The sequence below is a fragment of the Littorina saxatilis genome, linkage group LG12 (assembly GCF_037325665.1).
Source record: "Littorina saxatilis isolate snail1 linkage group LG12, US_GU_Lsax_2.0, whole genome shotgun sequence".
NCBI lineage: Eukaryota > Metazoa > Mollusca > Gastropoda > Littorinimorpha > Littorinidae > Littorina > Littorina saxatilis.
The window spans coordinates 78,977,673-78,992,277 of NC_090256.1; the positions used below are offsets into that span (position 1 = coordinate 78,977,673).

General features: G+C 42.1%; 1 long non-coding RNA gene across 1 annotated transcript in view; it reads left to right on the plus strand.

Moving 5' to 3' along the window:
• The first annotated feature begins 347 nt into the window (after positions 1-347).
• LOC138982862 (uncharacterized) overlaps positions 348-14,605 on the plus strand; it is a 30,590-nt gene continuing 16,332 nt past the window's right edge. Inside the window, exons 1-2 of the long non-coding RNA XR_011460993.1 lie at positions 348-784; positions 8,604-8,741. This is a non-coding gene — a long non-coding RNA (uncharacterized lncRNA). The remainder of the gene's footprint in view (positions 785-8,603; positions 8,742-14,605) is intronic.

Here is a 14,605-nt window from a genome sequence, read left to right on the forward strand (position 1 = left end):
CACTTGTGCTAAAACATGCGTGAACGTGGGAGTTTCAGCCCATGAACAAAGCTTTGTTGTTGATTTTTGTCATCTAGCCGTTGGAAAACAGAAGCAATTAAACAATTAAGCAACCCATAACCTATTCATAAATAATACAAAGTCAAAGAAGAGAGGGTTTGTCCTTTTTTTTAAAGGGGGGTAATTATTAATGCTCAAAATGCGCGAGAGAGAGAGAGAGAGAGAGAGAGAGAGAGAGAGAGAGAGAGAGAGAGACACACACACACACACACACACACACACACACACACACACACACACACACACACACAGAAGCTCAGGAATTTCTGCAGTAGCAAGACGATTATGTCGTCATAGTGGATATGACGTCATTTGGAAAATGACGAAAATGTGTGTGCTTCCTGTTCTTCCATATCCTCTTCCTTGTGTTGCTTGATGCCGTCTTCAGAGGGCGATCTCAGGGAAAGGGAAAGAGACAGGCCAAATACATTTTGTTTAGTAGTTCCCCTGATGAAAAGATGTGAAGACTAGGTTTTCTCCGTTACTGGGAGGATGCTTGGTGATTGTGGGAACCTTTATAAAACATGTGATTTTTCGCAGACCGGTGGTTTTCTCTTTTCCATCAGACTGTGCATCAAGAACCAGGGAAGCATTATTTTATAGCTTATACAGTCGTCTTTTAGCCCTATTAAAACACAAACTAAATGTTGTGTCTTGGTTCGGTTGCAAGGGGGTTACGTCAACAACTGAAATGGCGTCTGATTTAATCCTTGAGGATTACCAGGTCAGTCTCTTAGAATTTTTCGTCTCAATTCTCATTCATCTGCTTCATCTCTTTCTTCCTGAATCATCTGTGGAAACGTGAGCTTGTACTGAATCAAAGAACAGAGAAAATTGTCTTCTGGGTCGGTCCTTTGTCTAGATACTCCACCTTTCCAGACAGACCTGTTCTTTTCTTTCATTCGTCTTGGTTTCTGTTGGTCTTTCTTTCATTGATTTTTTTCTGTCCTTGATTCAAGCAGAAGATTGTGATGTTTGCCAAAGCGTGTTTTGTTTTTTACATGTCGTCAAATGTGATGGATACCATTCGGTGAATGCCTGTAACATGGTATTTCACAAGTATCGCCGGGGCCAATATTAATAGATGTTGCTATGTAAGCAAGAACAAAAGAGTGTCGCAATACTATACCTAATTCAAATTGCATCCCATTTATTCAGGTTATTAACGTCTCCCCCGGGCTATTAGTTGTAACAAATGCATACAAGTCGCTGACCGGCACGGTTGGCCTAGTGGTAAGGCGTCCGCCCCGTGATCGGGAGGTCGTGGGTTCGAACCCCGGCCGGGTCATACCTAAAACTTTAAAATTGGCAATCTAGTGGCTGCTCCGCCTGGCGTCTGGCATTATGGGGTTAGTGCTGGGACTGGTTGGTCCGGTGTCAGAATAATGTGACTGGGTGAGACATATGAAGCCTGTGCTGCGACTTCTGTCTTGTGTGTGGCGCACGTTATATGTCAAAGCAGCACCGCCCTGATATGGCCCTTCGTGGTCGGCTGGGCGTTAAGCAAACAAATAAACAAACAAATACAAGTCGCTTAAAGCGATAAACACACACACACACACACACACACACACACACACACACACACACACACACACACACACACAGAGCTCGATATAAACCTTAATCCTTCGCCCCTTTTAGTATTGAATCATTACCTCTTTAAACTGCATACCCCTCAACAGCTGCCAAACACCAATTTTCCGTGGAACGAGTTCACATCAGCAGAATAATTCGGCCAGACCAGTAGTGCAGTACTGATCGTACGGCGAAAAACGCGTGCAACGTGCCTTGTGTGCACGCCGTATAAATAGTTACATCGTGTTTTGGGAGCACAACACAAAAGTTACGGGTCGCACAAGCTCGTGAGCAAAAACTTGAGGTGGGTGGCTGTATATTTGTTGCTCAGAGAGACGCCAAACTTCTTGCTCTTAACTTTTGGTAGATGAAGAATGTTCAGTGTGTACTTTTCTTTGAATCCACGATACTACATTTTCTTAAATGTGATTTTAACCGTTGCTTCAGCTTCATCAACTCTCTCAGGTACTTACTTTTTGTGGAATATTGGGACGTTTGACCTTTGCACGCGGCCCACGTATGCGGTTTGCACATACTGTAATGTTATTAGTAAGCTACAATATATCAAGGATCATGTGATGATGTGGTTCGGTCGTTTTCTTGTGTCTTACACAATTCAGGTTTTATGACGTTTTGTAGTATGATACCCACACATGAGTAGGTTACAGAGCGCACAACAACTGCAGGAAAGGCTTGTTACGACACGCACTTCACTCATGTTACAGAACGCACTCCCACAGAAAACCATTTTTGTCAAAATAAGATCAGAACTAACCACTTTTACACGACCAAAACGTGAGCAGATAAGTGTAAAAAGCTGACACTGAGACCGTGCATGTTGAAAAGACCAATGCTTTATTTCAGCAAGTGTTTCTTCACCATTGGAATGTGCTTACCCCATGGCACGGAAGTTCCTCCGCCACAGGACAAATTCGGCCAATGCTCCACAGTGTGCAGGCGTAGACCTCTGACACTTCTTTTTACATTTAGTCAAGTTTTGACTAAATATTTTAACATAGAGGGGGAATCGAGACGAGGGTCGTGGTGTATGTGTGTGTGTGTCTGTGTGTGTCTGTGTCTGTGCGTGTGTGTGTGTGTAGAGCGATTCAGACTAAACTACTGGACCGATCTTTATAAAATTTTACATGAGAGTTCCTGGGAATGATATCCCCGGACTTTTTTTTTCGATAAATGTCTTTTATGTCGTCATATCCGGCTTTTTGTACAAGTTGAGTCGGCACTGTCACACCCTCATTTTTCAATCATTGATTGAAAGATTGGCCAAGCGATCTTCGACGAAGGCCGGGGTTTGGTATTGCATTTCAGCTTGGTGGCTTAAAAATTAATTAATGACTTTGGTCATTAAAAATCTGAAAATTGTAAAAAAATTAAAAAAAATTATAAAACGATCCAAATTTACAATCATCTTATTTTTCATCATTTCCTGATTCCAAATACATATAAATATGTTATATTTGGATTAAAAAAAAGCTCTGAAAATTAAAAATATAAAAATTATGATCAAAATTAAATTTTCGAAATCAATTTAAAAACACTTTCATCTTATTCTTTGTCGGTTCCTGATTCCAAAAACATATAGATATGATATGTTTGGATTAAAAACACGCTCAGAAAGTTAAAACGAAGAGAGGTACAGTAAAGCGTGCTATGAAGCACAGCGCAACCGCTACCGCGCTAAACAGGCTCGTCACTTTCACTGCCTTTTGCACTAGCGGCGGACTACGTTCAGTTTCATTCTGTGAGTTCCACAGCTTGACTAAATGTAGTAATTTCGCCTTACGCGACTTGTTATATTCCATTTCAACTTGATTGGTATGGTTTGAAAGACAGCTGGGGACAGTAGAAAGAACAGGCATGCCTACATATGATCATCGCACAAGCATAAATTCCTACGAGTTTTCGTAAGGTATTATCGACCTACAAAATATACGGCGGTAAAGAAAAGCAACAAGCATTCAGGTTATCGGTACCAGGTCAATGGCGACATTAGATCTACTTTGGCCTAACGCTAACACTGCACGCCAAGATTTCATATTTTGTTTGACCTCACCATAAAGAGCAACATTAAAGATAGCGTCTTGTACAACAACTAGTGCTCATTGTAAGCCAAAAGCCACATCTTTCGAGCATTTCATCAATGTAGATACAGATTAAAAAAGACCAGGGAAAATAAGAAAATAGTACAATACTCAACTGTGTCCACACATTCACTTCCGTGGATTTTGTAACAGTGCCCTGGAAAAAGTAGCTGCACCCATTCCACGACAGGAAAAACACGCTGAGTCATGGCTATCAATTCGAAATAAACTTCGCCAAAACAATATTGCGACAAGTTTTACATCCGAACAAAAGCATTCATTCCCGCATCACCCATTCATCATTTTTAAAAGGCACCCATCTTGGCTATCTATTAAAATACGATTTTCGAATTAAGTAGAAGTGCATTGCCAAGGCACTGCATACCCCCTGTGAAGGACAAATTCTCTCTCTCTCTCTCTCTCTCTCTCTCTCTCTCTCTCTCTCTCTCTCTCTCTCTCTCTCTCTCTCTCTCTCTCTCTCTCTCTCTCTCTCTCTCTCTCTCTCTCCGACTCTCACAAACACACACACACACACAAACAGACACACGCACACACACACACACACACACACACACACACACACACACTAACTTGTACACATAAACGTGCAAACTACACACGCCACGCGCGCGAGGAAAAAGCCCCAGAGAGGGGATGACGTCACGAACCTTTGATGTCAAACAAATTTTGACGTGGTCTAATTGCGCGAATATTATGCCCTAGTCTAGAAATTCCACCCCAACATATCTGCCCTGGGTGGCGACGGATCAATACTCGAAGAATTGGTCGTCACTTTCCGTATTTTACTTAGTATGTTCCCAATTTTGGGGGAACTTCCATCCCCAACTGTAGCCTGAGTGTGTGCACAAAGAATCCTTCTTTATCATGATTTATCGGCATGAATAGCGTTCGTGGGATACCTCCAGCTTCGCTGGGATCAAAGTCTATACCATACAGGGGTCACGTGAGAGCCGCTCAAATAAAGGTAACCACCCGAAACGACCTGACTTCAGATACCAAGTCTTCCAAACCCTACTGTCAATCGAAATTGGTGCATAAATGGGGTGGGCGCTTACAAGGTAGTTAACGGGATGAAGGAAACAATGAATCAAGAAACCCAGGTGCACATCTGCGGCTCCTAGGCATGTGCAGTGTGCATGCACACTATCTTGTGCCTGCATCTTGCCATCTCTAAGAAATGGCGACCACAGCGAGACAGACAGACACACTTACGTCCATTCTTATATATATATATATATATTAGATACTGTCGGGCCTAATACATGCGATGACGGCTCCTGATGCTTGATCACGACACAGGAATACATACCAAAATGTCCTGTGTTGGCCAAAGCACGAGTTTTGTTAGTTTTTTGTTAGACATAATGCTTATGGAAGCTAACAAGCACTCATCTAGGTATGCATACATAGTGTGATACAGTATTTAGTCTTAATACGTAAGTTTACAGTAATTAAATTGTACAAAACTACACAAAAAACAATAAATTTGGTAGTTAAGTTTGAACCTATAGTTGTGCGATCCGTAACATTTAAAAACCAAAACTAAGTGCTATCTGTAACATGCAAGTTGTGCGTGTCGTAACATTGTGTTTTCCAACTACATAACTTTGAATTGATCTGTATGCGTCATTTTTTAACAAAGCGCAACCAAAATCAGAAGATGCACTAAGCATAAGCTAGTCCATGTCTCTATTACAAGAAGTGTGTGTTTGGATGAATGTAATATCAATAAAAACAGCTATGAATGCCAGGTTTTGGTTCCTGAAAGCAAAATATTTCAAGAAGTCTTTGAATACGGGCACTGTGAGTTATGTTACAGTGATCACTTTAATTCAACAAAAAGACGAATATATGAGGTACATGTTAGACACTAACTTTAGTAACATCATGCATTTTGAGAAGCTGTTTAAGTGATATTTCTAGACCAACTACCCTTCTTCGTGTAGTGCGACCCGTAACTTTTGTGTTGTGCTCCCAAAACACGATGTAACTATTTATACGGCGTGGTGTGTGTGTGCGCTGCCCGTGCGAGGCCAACGCCAGTGTCTGTGAACGACTATCCGGCTGGCGCTTACTCCAGGCACGCGCTTTTTCCTCCGTGCGTATTTCTTCCGCTCATCAGTCCGACCAGAGAGCGATACACGATCGGTCGTCGAGTCCACTGTCACTGCAGCTGTGAAAAGCTGACAAAACTAGAAGCAGAGACAACAGTGTTATGACTGTGTGCCTACCATAGATATACAAAGACTTGTGACAACAGCAAGACTGGCAATGATGATGACACAACTATGATGGTGCTTTTTTGTGCGGCAAAGTGCGTCGTGTGTAGCGGCTGTTCCGTCGTAGTAGTAGTAGTAGTAGTAGAAGTGAGAGGGAAATGATAGGAAGGTATTGACTGCTAATGAACTGTGCTTCAGCGACAGATTGCGCCGTTTTGCAACCTGAGCAGCCTCTTGACTTCTGTACCGGTTCGGGAGAGCACAGGTGTGAATCAATGTTCTGTATTACTTTCACAGCGGTCTATACAGTACATATATAGTATACTGATTGCATGTAGGATGCAATAGATCCAGTTATCACTGGTGGTGAGATCTAGTGAACACCTGCAGTAACTGGTTAGGTCCGGTTACCAAGTTAAGCAGTTTGACCCACTGTCCTGGCACCATGCGGACAATTTAAAGTGGAATGCCACAGACCGGGTTAATGTCTACCATAATAGTTTTTTTTAGAAGCTTGCAATATGAATTATTGAGCAATAATTATTGAACATAAAACTTCCAGAGGTTCCACTTGTGGTTTCGACGAGCAGAGATTCTGCTTACATAGCGTATATAAAACAGTCAAAATTACTTTATATTATAACAGATTCAACCACGGGCGGATCGGTTGACGCAACGTGTTAATCAAAGAACTGCTGGATATACTTTCGATTCGTCGACTGCGGTCAACACTTCCTTCAGTCTAGCACCTAACTTCTATCACAATATATTATTATTATATGAAGTCTTATTTCGCGCGCGTATCTCCAGACTCGGACTCAAGGCGCAGGGATCTATTTATGCCGTGTGAGATGGATTTTTTTACACAATACATCACGCATTCACATCGACCAGCAGATCGCAGCCATTTCGGCGCATATCCTACTTTTCACGGCCTATTATTCCAAGTCACACGGGTATTTTGGTGGACATTTTTTTTTTATCTATGCCTATACAATTTTGCCAGGAAAGACCCTTTTGTCAATCGTGGGATCTTTAACGTGCACACCCCAATGTAGTGTACACGTACGAAGGGATCTCGATTTTTCGTCTCATCCAAAAGACTAGCACTTGAACCCACCACCTAAGTTAGGAAAGGGGGGAGAAAATTGCTGACGCCCTGACCCAGGGTCGAACTCGCCACCTCTCGCTTCCGAGCGCAAGTGCGTTACCACTCGGCCACCCAGTCACATTTTACAGAAGAGAACTAAACTTGGCCAAAAAATTATTGCAACAAATTTCAAACCCAAATTAAAGCATTAATCCCCGTGTCATTTCATTAAAACTGTATATGCCAGTTAAGACCGTTCACTTAACCTCCAGGATCACCTTTTGGATTAAATATTTCTTTTACAGGGATCACGTGAGTGCCGCTCAAGTAAGGGTATCCTCAAAATCGACCAGACAAAAACGGAAGAGCCGAATGAAAAATTGACAAGAAATCACAATAGGCAAAACTTTGCAACTTTGACATACAAGAAGAAAGTCAAACCAATTATCTACCCTGAATAGATTATTTTGTTTTGCTACCTTGCGTATTTCGCGTGCTATGCTATTCCTACTGATGCAGGTGTTGATCGCAAGAGCGGTCAAAAACGGGACTTTTTGCGTCATTTTTTAGGGGTATCATGACAAAAAAGTCTGCACGTTAGCAATGATTTGGTGGATTGCTTTCAAACTTTCGCAATATTTTACCAACATAGTAGAGATACTTCGAGCGAAATTATGGATTAGCGTAGGCTAACCGAGGATGACCCTCAGACAAAGTGGTGATACAAACAAAAAAATCAACAAAGATCTAAGTGTACAGAAAACCGACAGACGTTTTTTCATTGACTCGGGGGGCGGGAGGGGTTGGGGGAAGGGCTTCTTTATTTGGTGTTTAACGTCGTTTTCAACCACGAAGGTTATATCGCGACGGGGAAAGGGGGGAGATGGGATAGAGCCACTTGTCAATTGTTTCTTGTTCACAAAAGCACTAATCAAATATTTGCTCCAGGGGCTTGCAACGTAGTACAATGTATTACCTTACTGGGAGAATGCAAGTTTCCAGTACAAAGGACTTAACATTTCTTACATACTGCTTGACTAAAATCTTTACAAAAATTGACTATATTCTATACAAGAAACACTTAACAAGGGTAAAAAGAGAAACAGAATCCGTTAGTCGCCTCTTACGACATGCTGGGGAGCATCGGGTAAATTCTTCCCCCTAACCCGCGGGGGGTAGGGGGAAGGGCAAGTACATATTTCAAAAGAGCTCTTCGAGCGTTCTTACCCATAGCTTAACGAGCATGTAACGTAAACACTCGTGATCATTTATCTCTATAATGTGTTGTCGAGCATGTTACAGTGAATGTTCGTAATTGTTTCGTCTGTGTTTGGTGTCACGCCTATTTCAGTTAACACTCGTAATTATTTTGTTTCTCATTTTTCTGCACACATATTATTACAATAAATGCTCGTAGTTGTTTCGTCGACATGTTTTAGTCAAGCATGTATATATCATATTGACCGCTCGTAAATTTTTGTCTACAATCCTTTGGTTCTTCTGTAGCATTATAACGATCTTTTCTGTATGTGGCAGTGGGCTGCGAAATCTGCAGTCGTGACTGAATGGTTTAGGCAAACATCGGACGCTTTCCTAGTGGTATCGGTGCTGCGGATGACTACACTCAGTTGTCTGAAGATCGCAGCGTGGACATCCAGTGGACATACAAATCAGGTATGCGGTCAGTTTTTATTCGTTTAGCTACCCCTGCCTCTCAACCACCACCACCGCCGCCAACCTCAACTTCACCCACTGTGAAAAGCCGGGTGTATGTATGTGTGTATACGTGTGTGTGTGTGTGTGTGTGTGTGTGTGTGTGTATGTGTGTGTGTGTGTGTGTGTGTGTGTGTGATGGTGGGGGCGTAAGGCTCGCGCGCGCGCATGTGTGTGTGTGTGTGTGTGTGTGTGTGTATGTGTGTGTGTGTGTGTGTGTGTGTGTGTGTGATGGTGGGGGCGTAAGGCTCGCGCGCGCGCATGTGTGTGTGTGTGTGTGTGTGTGTGTGTGTGTATGTATGTGTGTGTGTGTGTGTGTGTGTGTGTGTGTGTGTGTGTGTGTGTGAGGAGTAGGGCACATTCAATCGATGTTAGTTTGTTTGATTTGTTTCCCTATGTACATGTATGTCCCTTTACTTGATTCGCTTTATTGATAGCTCACAAGTCGGAGAGGTGCAGTCTATGTCATACTTTTACTTCACTATGTCATATTATATGCAGTAGGCAGCTTATGCCTCTTAAGAAATACCGACATTGTGCCATTATTCTCGGTAGGATCAAAATCATTATGCTTTGCTGTTTATCCCAGATTAGGTAAATGGGTTATTCTTCAGAGCTGGGTAACATTTTGTCGCATGCATTATGACTCCTTTAAATGATTACAATACACATATTTTTAATGGCAACTAGAATGTATTCTCTTTATTTTTGTCATTAATACTCCAGTTAGATAATGATACAGACATTCAACAACAAAATAATATACATTTAATGTTAGTATATTTAAATCCCTTTTACATGCTCAAGTTTCCATGTTACACGAGTGATGTATTTTGAAATGCTTGTAATGTCCTCAACGTAGACAATGCAACATTACAAGTATTTCTAATTTCTCTGAAAGCCAAGGATATTTAAAAACAGTATTTATAAATGAAATCTATTTGTGTGGTTACAATGTCTGAGTTGAATAAAGAAATATCGCGTTTCCAGTGGTACTGTATATATCCAGATCTGGAGAATAACCCAAATGCGTGTGGTTACGCTCGGAAGCAACCTTCCTTTCCTTTTTTCTTTCTTTCTTTCTTTTACTTATTTCTCCAGACCTAGACATTTGCTACAGGGGGAGGTCGAGTGAACCATACGAACAGAAGGTAGAATTGGCATACGAGTGGTCGATCTGATGGTCATTTTTACTTCACAATGCCAATTTAGAGACTGGATGAATAAGCAGCTCAGGCGTATTTTGAATGAATTTCTGCTGACCTGTCTTAAACAGTTTAGAACGCGTTATGAAGAGATGGGCTTCTGGATGTTTTGGTAGAAAGAATACGTCGTACATGAATAAACTAGCCTCGCAGGAAAGAACGATGATAATGCAGCCAGTTGACAGTAGCCAGAGTTGTACATAACAGCGATTTGGCCAGAATCTAAACAAGAATAGGTCATCGACCAATTCGTCATAGAATAGATCGGTCATTGTCAAACTCGGTGGTCCGTTCATTTCAGTCTTGCCTGCCAAGCAAGACATTCAATACATCACTTGACCGACACCCAGACAAAGCAATTAGTCGTTTCAGATTTTAATGCGTCAGTGATCAATGAGTGCCCGACGCCTGGCTAAACCTGGAGTGTATTAATTAAGCAAAGAGGTTCACACACATTTATAAACGCATACTTGCGCATGCGTACATTCGCACACGCATACACAAACGCGCGCACACACGCACACACACACACACACACGCACGCACACACATAAAACACACACACACACACACACACGTACACGTGCAAGCACGCACACGCACGTACATAAGCACGAAGCTGTGGCAGTTAAGTTTTGTGAATAGATACCTCACTGACACGCAAGCACGCTCACACACACACACACACACACACACAAACACACACACACACACACACACACACACACGCTCGCGCGTGGCATTTTTTGTATGCTACAAGCTCGTTAAAGACCACAAGAATAAAATCTGCCAGCACGCATACGATTCAGTGCGCACGTGCCATGACATTTTGCACACACCCTGTCCAGGCTGTCACGGGTTCTCCTTTCTATTTTGGTAGAAAAATGACTGGTCCCTGGTTTCCTTGTCATTATCTGGGCACGAGAGAATTATGATTAATGTCTAGAGGAACAAGTATTACTTTCCAACATGTCTTGTCGATTTCATTCTACTACCATCAAGCCTTCTGTTCACCCCCCCCCCCCCCCCCTTCAACCCCAATCCCCCTCCCCCCCCCCCCCCCCCCCCCACCCCCACACGCCAATACCACGGCTTCGACTACCCGTACCGATCATCAGTATCGGATACAGTGAATGACGTCATCGATGTAAGATTAGCTCCATGTGATCATAATTACATGTAAGGCCCATTACTGATTAGTCGCGGAACGTTGACAACCAAGCTAGCTTGTGGGCCTCTTTGGTGATGTCATGCCGTTGTATAGTGCAATTCTCTAACAGTGGACAGTGACATTCTGGATATGCGTTCAAACTTCAAACTGTGTGTATAAAACATAAATAAAAAAAATTGTCCTAAGCTTAGGAAACGCACTTTACTTCCCATGGTTCTTTTGGAGACAGCTAGGCTCTTTCCAAGCGAGAATTATCCCCGAGTAGTGGCTTCCAAAGCTGCGGATGTTATCTTTCTTTACTGTATGTCTCTGTTTTCGAGACGAATTAGTTGGTTTTTTTAACTTTGTTTAAACTTTTTTTTCCATTAGCGGAAATTCTAAGCCGAGTATTTTTGTTTCCAACGTTTTGTTTTGGGACATGTTTTTTCTTCTTTTCTTAATCATTAAGTTAATGGTGTTTGATCCGTGACTAGCTGACTGAAATACTGAACATCTTTGTCCCTGTGCGTAGGGACATATGACGTAACGTTGTTTGTTTGTTTATGTTTTGTTTGTTTGTTTGTTTTCATAACACAAATCAATATTTTATGTACATTACATCGACAATCGAAGATCTGAATTAATACCAACAGTCACTTTGTTTCCTTTTCTAAAATAAAACATATTTTGGGGCTCATACATTTTGAGGCCAGATGTACTGAAAGGTTCCAAAGACATGAAAGCTGTGATGTAAAGACATAATGCATTTGTCTTGAAAAGTGCACTATAGCCTCCCATGAGGAAGGTAGAGTGTTCGAATCCCGGCCGTGCCCGATCGGTAAAGGGTGGGGATTTTCCCAACCTCCCAGGTCAACTTATGTGGGAACCAGCTTATCCCCCTTCGTTTGTACACGCGATCACGCACGGAAAAGATCCTGCAATCCATGTCAACAGTTTGGCGGGTTATAAAAACACAAAAATACCAGGCATGCATCCCCCCAAAATGGATGGTTGCTTCATTAAGGATGGGTAAAATGGTCATAAGTGTAAAAACCCGCTCGTGCAAAACAAAATAATAATAAAATAAAACGTCATTGAACGTGGGAGCTGCAGCCGATGAACGCAGAAGGGAAAGAAAGAAAAAGTCCTACGGAAGTATATATCAACACGGCAGCAGCTTTATTTTCATGTTTAACTGTCAGGTTTAATCACAACCAACCTGTGGGACTGACCGGTTAATGAGTGTGACGTAAAACCCGGTAAAAAAATTTAAAAAACGCACGAACACACACACACACACACACACACACACACACACACACACGCACGCACACACGCACACACACATACACACACACACATCACACACAAACACACACACACTCACACACACACACACACACACACACACACACACACACACACACACCATTCAGTTTGAAAGACCTGGTCGTAGCAAGGAGCAATAAGACTGTTAAATCTTGGTATGTGAGGTTTAAAGTGTGCTCGTAGCGTAAGTATTTATATTGGGGATGCTGATGGGTCTGTCAAGATTTTGTCGGTGTTTTACACGGGAAGCAAGGTATATTGGTTGGAACGTAACTAGTCATTTAGTATCACAGAGAGATTACTTCTGATGGTTGTTTTCACGTTGAGTATCCTCTAACAAAATGTTCAAGCTGCGCGCTGCTTTGTCACTGAAGGTAAAAAAAAAAAAAAAGAGTAAATCTGAATTGTAAAAAAAGTGATTAACGAAGGACGCCATCAATCCCGCTGTCTTGTCGTTTTAGCTCATTCACCTCTTGTGGCAGCTTAGCCGACAGAACGATTCTTTTTTGCCCTAGCTTCAGTTATTTTTGTTTGATAAAGGTTGCTATCGTGTGGTATAGAGGTTATCTGGTACTGCCATCGGTTCGTTTATTGCTCTCTCTTCATCTGAATCTCCACAAGAATCAAAAAATCACCCAGCGGCAACAAAAGCTTGATATCGACGCAGACTATGGCTTGCCATTCAGATGAGCTCCATAGGGACAAACAGGGGCTGGTGAACAAAAAACACAATCCCTCGGGCTTTTCAGTGGATGGCAGACGTGTGCTCCAATTAGTGCGTCTGAAGGTGTTGTGTTCGGTATGCGTTATTCTTGTGGGTTTTTTGTGACATTTTATTGACGAAGCGGTGTTTTAAGTCTTCGCTTATCTTCGAGGTTACTGTGGCATGTGTGATGGTTTGTCGGTTTGTTTATAGTTGTGTGTTGATTAATGGCATGGTTTGTTGGTGCTGTCGATGACAGTATGCGTATAAAGAGAACTTTTTGACCTAGGGATAAAGCAGTTTCTATGCCAGGATGCGTTGTTCATGATGTTGGTGGTGGTGTTGTTGCTGATGAAGACGGTGGTGGTGGTGGACGTGGTGGTGGTGATGTTTGATGATTAATGATGATGATGATGATGATGATGATGATGATGATGATGATGATGATGATGATGATGATGGCATGTGCGTGCGTGTGTGAGTGTGTGTATGTGTGTGAGTGTGTGTGTGTGTGTGTGTTCTTGTTGTTCAGCAGCGCATCTAACGAGCTGTGTGCGTAAGTTTAGACGTAAGCAAGTTCGCTTCTTTATTGAAGAAGAAAAGGAAAAAGACGAAAAAAGAAACCGAGAGCTTACGCTGATGTTGTAGAATGTGTTTTCCGTATTAATCTTGCACGATGCATTTGACACTTTGTTGTTACGTGCTGCAATGCTTTTGACACATTTTTCTCGTTTCTTTCGTATGAAAAAATACGTTTAACCACAGGAAGTGCTGTCTCGCCAACAGGATTTTGATTTTTGTTATGACGAGGGAACTGGTTTTTTTTTCTCTTCTTTTTCCTCCTTTGTTTCCTCCGTGGATTTTAGGCCAATCAAAATTTTGGTCGTGCTTTGAATTGGATTAGCCCGTTTATGTGACGTGCGATTTGTTATGTTAAAAAAACACAACACTTCCTGAGGCAAGTGGGATGTTAAGCGTGTTCCAAGCTGAAACCTTACCTTACTTGGTGCATTTGTTAGGTGAGCTTTTTTCATAACGGCTGCCGTATTCTTGACACGTTTTCTTGGGAATTAAGAAGCTTAGGAACATGATGAAACCACAAGAACTGCTTTTTTCACGTGGATATTTTTGTCGCCAAGAGGATGTCGATTTTTTTAACTGTGAAAGGAATCCATTTTCTAAAGACACCCCCCCCCCACCCCCCACCCCCCAAATCCTGGGCTGAGCGCATGTTGAGAAAATGTTTCCCATGTTGTGCGCGCGCGCGTACGTGTGTGCATGTGTTCATGTGTGTGTGTGTAGGTGTGTAAGTGTGTGTGTGTGTTAAAATCATGTTTTATGATTTATCAGCATGTAAATAACAGATAAACTAGATCTAGAGGAAGGCACTGGCGCCAGGGATTTATATCTGCAAACAGATGCACGGACAAAGCCTGCG